This window comes from Benincasa hispida, chromosome 5 (assembly GCF_009727055.1).
Source record: "Benincasa hispida cultivar B227 chromosome 5, ASM972705v1, whole genome shotgun sequence".
NCBI classification, from domain to species: Eukaryota; Viridiplantae; Streptophyta; class Magnoliopsida; order Cucurbitales; family Cucurbitaceae; genus Benincasa; species Benincasa hispida.
Window position 1 is genome coordinate 35842221 of NC_052353.1, and position 7936 is coordinate 35850156.

General features: G+C 35.6%; 1 pseudogene; it reads right to left on the bottom strand.

Moving 5' to 3' along the window:
- Positions 1-391: 391 nt before the first annotated feature.
- LOC120077316 lies at positions 392-3033 on the bottom strand (annotated as a pseudogene).
- Between the last annotated feature and the right edge of the window lie 4903 nt (positions 3034-7936).

The window sequence follows — 7936 nt, forward strand, 5'->3', positions numbered from 1 at the left end:
CTTAAAATCTCCTTTGATTCATTTGAAATTTTATTTTAGACCGACGATAAAGGTTACAAAAATTTATGAAATAAACTGGTAGATGAAGTTAATGAACTATGTTTCAATTACAATTAATTTTTAGTAAACAAATTGAGGAATGAGAATTTGAACATCTAATTCTAAAAAAGAGAGTACCATACATCAAGTAGTGCTAATTAAGTTATGTTCATTTTGACAATAATATTATTCATGTACTACGTCCAAAGGCTAGCCAGAAAGCTAGCATACAGAAATAGTAAAATTAATATGGATATAATATAACATAATAACGAAAAAGACTATTTAATTTTGTTTTTTTTTTCTTTATTGAAAAACCAATAATAAACCCAATAATTAATCATCTAAAAAGTTAGTATGGATGTTGGCCTATATAATCGCCTGGAGGATAATAGTTGCAGATAAAAAAAACCCAATTGTTTTGGCATTTCACTTAGGCACAACCAACAGATTTGGTGTTCCTCCACACCAACTGTGTATAATGGAGGCAATGGCTAGAGTCGTTGACACATGTGTTAGAATTGTAGTCATATAATATTTTTTCTCATCGGCTCATAGACTCACCCTTGTCTCTGCTGTCATCACTTCGTATCCCTCTGCTAGGTTTTCACCATAAGGTCCTCCAGAGTGTTCCATTTGACAAGTGGCAATCTTTGTGTTGGCGTAATTTTGAGCATAGGCAGCCAAAGTGGCGTTCCAATGGAGGGGCTCGATGCAAACCTCTGTGCGGATAGCTTTGTGGGTGGCTATCTAGTTCTTAGGGTAGCTTTTTGCCTCGATGGGGGCAATGGGAGCTAGGACTAGGGTTAACGCCGACAAACAAAGAGGGGAGAACGTTGGCAAATGCCATATTTGTAAGCTATAGTTGGAAGAATGGTTAATTGTGTTGAATGTTGATGTTGGGGGTTTGGCTTAGCTAAGGGCTTTTTATATAGAGACGAAAGTTGGGCATGGGTCCATTTTAAGGGTTTTTTGGAAGACAAAGAAAAGGTCTAATAGTAGTGTGGGACAACAAAGAAATTATCTCAATCGTTTCAATAACTAATTCATTAATATATATTACTAATAATAGAGTATATTGTATATATGTGGATTAAGGTTTTAAATTTTCGGCGTAACCAAGATATTTTGTTATGTGTATAGGTTCAACATCAATCTGAAGAATGATTCAACATTTGTATTATATCTTAGAAAAATTGAAGAAACATGTAACATAATATCAACAAAATATCTATGATGTGAACCTAACATTGACAACAATATAAATTTAAACATATCGAGGTAAGAAAATGCTCTAAAAGGTTGATTGACACCAAAATTTTCTCGATATTAATATAAATATTCATATAAAGTTGAAACATCGACATATTTTTGTCAATCTTGACATTTAAAATCATGATGTGGATATGATAAATACACATTTTCTTATGATAATTATACACATTTTATAATCAACATGTATACTTTCTTCTTAGTAAAAATAAAATAAAATAGCCTGCAAATTCCACAAATGAATTTTTCTCTATCAAACTCCCCGTGATAATTAGTCTTTTTAAAATATATTTAGGTCACACTTCTTGTTCGAAAAAAGTACTTTATCCATTTGAATAACAATTAACTTCAAATTACCAATGAGATGACCAATGTTAAGATTTTATTGGAGGTATAAATATTAAATGAATGGAATAATCACATTAGACGAAAGCATTAAAATGGATTTTGTATTCATTTTATAATTAAACCAAAACCAAAAAATGTTTAGGGCTAAACATGAAATACATTAGTTTGTTGGAGATTTGTTTTGGCGATCTTCATCCCGTCCACAAAGCCTTTTTTACTGTGTGGCCTTAACACATTACTAAAAAGGATTTTGTAGGACTAACTTTTTGTTAGAGACGTGGAATACGGAAGAATTTTGTAGGGAACAATTTTCTAGGAAGGGGAAGCACACCCTCAAATATGTTCTTTTCCTTATTTTATGAAAAGTATATATTTTCTTATTAAATTCATATAATTTAAATTATTTTACAACATATATTTATTATTTGAAACTCATTCAAGTTAAATTTTTTATGCCAAATTTTGTCTAAGGAAAAACGTATTTGACCTCCACGTGACAACAACTGTGAATTTGTAATTCAAGGAAGAGAGTTCCTACAAAAGAAAGAAAAAGAGATTTGATGGCTAAGTCAGTAACAAAATTAGATGAGATGAAGAAATTGGAACATCTAAGTTACCTCTCCTTTATGCTTTTCAACCTTATTTATTGTCTTCTTCGGTCCGACTTCTCACTATCCCTGTTTCTATTTAGAGTAGGGATTTCTCCCACTAACTCCCCCAAGAAAACGGTTTGCTTCTTTGGGCTCGCCCTTGGCCTTAGTAGTATGAGCTCAACCCAAACCAATTTCTCTCCTTTTTCTTATCCTCACTTCTTGCATTCACTTTTTAATGTTAAATTTGAAATTTTGCATGTCAAAAATCATTTTTGTCCCCTCTGTCTAATTTTGCCTATAACATTAGCCCCTTCTGCCAAATTTGGAACAATGATTTGGTTGTACCATTGAGATGTAATCTTGAGAGTATTGCTCTTTACCTTTTGCTGCCTTATGACTTGATTTTCTTTTATGAATTTTATGTCATACCTTCCTTTAATCGACTTGATTTTATAATAACAAACTTGGCCTTCCCAAATTACCCTCGACTCTTTACCCTTTTTTCTTAGTGTTCAATTGAAATCTTTTTCCCCATAAAAGTACAATTGACCTCCTTATGCACATCCGTCCAATTAAGCAGTGTTAAGCAACATATTTACACTGTGCTCATCTTTTTTCCCAAAGTGCATAAGTGTACCACATTGCCATTTGTTGTCTCCCTGGGACTAAACCCTTGGAGATAAGCCACATTGGGAGTGCTGACTAGATCGTCATTGTATCTGGCCAGCTCCCCAATTATCTTTCTCCTACACTTAAGTGGAGTTAATCTGTCTGCCTTCATTAGTAAACTTTGGCATCTCATTGTAATCTCCTTCTTTTACTTTAACTTTCCGTCCTTCATATTATGCCATTCCCTTGTACTACTTGGCTTCGACTATAGAATCCCCAAAATCTTCTCTCCTCTTCCTAAAACAAGCCTATCAAAACTTTTAAGATTTCGATTTGTCTAACCTAGTGACAATTAATTACATCTCCATTGCTTACTGTTCTATATTAAATCATTTTGTCCTCGCCTTGTCATGTTAGGCTTGTCTACCGAGTTGAGCCTTACCTTATTTTTGGGTTGTCCAATCTACTGACACATTGTCATGTCATCCTCGTCTGCTCCATGTCAAGTCTCATCTACCCTGTCCTATCAAGTCGAACTCGACTGTCGAGCCTAACTTCTATCTATCTTGACTTTTCTCCTTTAGTAATGTCAGGTTCAACTTCCAAAACTCTAGCGTAGTCCCNATCCTCGTCTGCTCCATGTCAAGTCTCATCTACCCTGTTCTATCAAGTCGAACTCAACTGTCGAGCCTAACTTCTATCTATCTTGACTTTTCTCCTTTAGTAATGTCAGGTTCAACTTCCAAAACTCTAGCGTAGTCCCATAATTCAAAAACTCTAACCCTGGCTATTGTGCCTTATTTGATCTTTTAACCTTGTCTTTTCAGGCTTGGCAATCGAACCAAGCATATGAAGCCTTGATCATTTAAGTTTTTTGATCTAGTAATTTTTTTAAGAAGACCAATCATCACGATGGGAAATACGGGGAATAAGTTCGTACCTAAATGGGATGACCTTACATCGTCAAAGAAGTCTACAAAACTGGAGCGTACAATATTGTTTATCAAAATGGATTAAGAATTGGCCCAATCAAAGACAAGTTTCTTATGAAATTTTGTGCTTCATAAACATGTAAAAACTCTTTAACGTAAGAGTATAAACTGTATGTTGCTCCTCGCTTGCATGAGCTTAAAAGGTTAATGACAAAAAAGAATACGTTTGAACTACATTATGACTTCATCCCTGTCATTATAAAGGGTACGTAGGCAACTTCAAGGAAACTTTAATTTTAGACTACTCAAGAAAAAAAAGAAAAAAAATATTTGATCTACGTTATGACTTGATCCTTATCCATTATGAGGATACGTAGGCAGCTTAAAGTGTAACGACCGGATCCTTACATATTATGGTCCGATCGCTAACACATGTATACTTAGACTTTTCTATCATGAGATGAGTTTTGGCAAAAATCTCAAAATAACATATTTAAGATTTTATTAATTAGATAGAAAACTACATAAAAAATTTTACAAAACACCAGGATCCATAAAATATTAGCGTAGTGATACAAAAATATATGTGCCTAAAATATTAGCCATTTGAGCGACGTCCAGTTCTGCCACCTACGTTGTGTCCTTACCAACAAAGTCTGTAAAAATAGGATGAGTATATAATATACCCAGTAAGTAGTTCTCACATAGGGTAGTGACCAAATGCACAATCACATGCAACATGTCCTGAAAACATATGATTGGGACCGAAAACATATAATAACATGTGGTGGTCGGTTATGCTTCTAACGTAAATTTCTCCGCCCTGATAGGAAGATGAGAACCTAGATGGAAACTAACCCATCTGATGATTAGCGGGTTATGCAGTCAGTAGGGCCAGAGTTGCATCCAACATGAACCATTAACATAAACGGAAGATTGGACTAGAGGGGTGCAACCATACATAACCTGTTAGTCCCTAGCATAATCTTGACATAGAATTGGGTCTAGAGGGGTGCAACCATACATACCCTGTTAGTCCCTAGCATAATCTTGACATAGAATTGGGTCTAGAGGGGTGCAACCATACATGCCCTGCTAGCCCTAGAAGCATAACCTTTATCTAATTAAAATTTAATCTTATGAAAAAACACAATACATAAGGTCCCTTGTCGATAAATGTATTTTAAACATGTAATGCAACATAACAATAACATAATTATGCAACATATTAAAGGTACATTACCATGAAACACTTAAAGAGAGGGTGAGATAACCTACTTACCTTGACTGCGATCCTAGTTATTCCTTATTAATCCTTATGGTTTAATCAGTAGAGTTTTCCTTCTTAAATTAGAAGGAAATTTGGGCAGCACTTCCCTTGCGTTTCCTACTTCTGACTAACAGAATTACTTCACTCTTTTCACACGATTTTTACTACTCAGTTTTGTTTGAGAATGAGTAACTTCCAGCCCAAAGCCTTCTATTTATAGCCGTTTCTAGCTCTTCTCTGTGTGACAACTCATCCTACAAATGGCTTCTTTAAAATTACTTAGGTTTGAGAATTTCTCTTAATAAGACACCTAATTTTGGCTAACGTTTTCCTTTACGTCTTCAACCTTTGTTTGTATTCAATTTTAGGGTTCTCCATGTATAATCTATAAGATCATGGCCAAATTCAACGCATAATTCACGCTTCTGTCCAAATCTCGCTCTTTCTGTTCTCAGAATCTCGCTCTCTCCAGCTTTCTCGCTGGTTTGGCTTTTGTGACTCTCGCTCTCTCTTTCGCTCCCGCTCTCGCACTCGCTTTCGCTCTCTCCCACTGTCTCACTGAGAATCTCGCTCTCTCCAATTTTCTCTCCACTCTCACTCGTTTTCATGCGTGGGTTGCCTTCACTGCTTGTAGATTCCACTTCTCCTTTTTAACTCTTTCAAATTCTAAGAGTATATGGGCAATTAATTCACCTCCAATTCTTCCATGTAACCGGATGACCACTTTTAAGTACATTTGAGCTAATGCTTCCGTAGTCTGAGTAGTCTTGCATGGTAGGAAGTGGGCCGATTTGGTGAGTCGATCCACAATCACCTAAATCATGTTGTGGCCTTTAACAATTCTTGGGAGTCTTGAGATGAAGTCCATAGAAATATGCTCCCATTTCCATTCTGGAACATTTAGAGGCTGGAGGAGTCCTGGTGGTCGTTGCCGTAGATCTTTCACTTGTTGATAAACAAAACATTTACTTACATAGTCAGCTATATTCTTTTTCATGTTACACCACCAGTAATGTGCTTTCAAGTCTTGATACATTTTGGTACTCCCAGGATGTATTGAAAAGCATGATTCATGAGCTTCATTCAATAGTTCTTTCTTGATTTCTTTATCATCTGGTATACATAGACGTCCATGATGGAGGAGTGTAGAGAATTGACTTGTTTCTCCATCCTCTGACTGCAGTTGTTTGTTTAGGTATTTATCTATTTGTTGTGCATCAATTATCCTTTGTCTTAATGCAAGTCTTGCAATTAACTGTGATATTTGAGTTGTGAAGGTTTCTGGTATTAGTGAGATCTCAGCTCTTTCAAGGTCATCCATTATATGTATGGAGATGGTACTTAGAGCTGCTGTATGAGCTGACTTTCTGCTAAGAGCATCAGCAACAATGTTAGCTTTTCTTGAATGATAGAGGATTTCACAGTCATAGTCTTTGACTAATTCTAACCATCTTCGTTGCCTCATATTTAACTCTTTCTGGGTAAAGAAGTACTTAAGGCTTTTATGATCTCTATAAATTTGGATCTTTTCCCCATATAAGTAATGTCTCCATATCTTTAATGCAAAGACTACGGCAGCTAACTCCAAGTCATGAACGGGATAATTTTGTTCATAAGGTTTTAGTTGTCTTGAAGCATATGTTATTACCTTTCCGTGTTGTCTCAATACACAACCAAGACCCTTCTTTGATGCATCACTGTACACAGTTAAACCCCCTGATCTGTCAGGTATAGTGAGAATAGGGGCTGTGGTCAACATTTCTTTTAGTTTTTGGAAGCTTTGCTCACATGCTTGATTCCAGACAAAAGGATTATTCTTCTTGGTGAGGTTAGTTAAGAGTAATGCTATACTTGAGAAATTCTTCACAAATCGTCTATAATATCCTGCTAATCCAAGGAAGCTTCGCTCTTCGCTGACTGTTGTTGGACGAGGCCATTTGCTAACTGTCTTAGTCTTAGCAGAATCCACTGAGATTTCTTCTTGCTTTACAATATGCCCTAGGTCAGCAACTTGTCGTGTCCAAAACTCACACTTGGAGAATTTGGCATACAACTTTTCATTTCTTAATATGGAAAGGAAGTCCCTAAGATATTTTTCATGTTCTACCTCAGACTTGGAATAGACCAAAATATCATCTATAAATACAATCACGAAGTTATCAACATAGTCCTTAAAAATTCTATTCATCAAGCCCATGAAGGCTACTAGGGCATTCGTTAATCCAAAGGGCATCACAACGAATTCATAATGCCCATATCTTGTTCGGAAAGCAGTCTTGGGTATATCAGACTCTTTGATTCGTATTAGATGATATCCAGATGGTAAATCTATTTTGGAGAATACTGAGGCTCCTTGTAATTAGTCAAATAGGTCATCAATGCGTGGAAGTGGGTACTTATTCTTTATTGTCAACTTATTCAACTCCCGATAATCTTTACATAAACGCATTGATCCATCTTTTTTCTTAACAAATAAGACAGGTGCTCCCCATAGAGACATGCTAGGGCATATAAATCCCTTATCTAACAATTTTTGTAATTGTATTTTGTGTTCTTTTAATTCCGCAAGTGCCATTCTATATGGCGCTTTAGATATTGGTTCAGCTCCGGTAATTAGATCTATACAAAATTCTATTTCTTGACTAGATGGTAAACCTGATAGCTCTTCTGGGAATACATCTTCAAATTCTCTTATTACAAGAATGGCCTTAACTTCATCCGTTTGGTTTCGTAAATCCACTACACTTGCTAAATATGCCCAAGCCCCATGGTTGAGTAAATGTTTAGTTTTTAAGGCTGAAATTATTCTTGGGACTGATGGTATATTAGAACTCTTAAACTTAAACTTGGTTCCTATTGGACAGGTGAATATG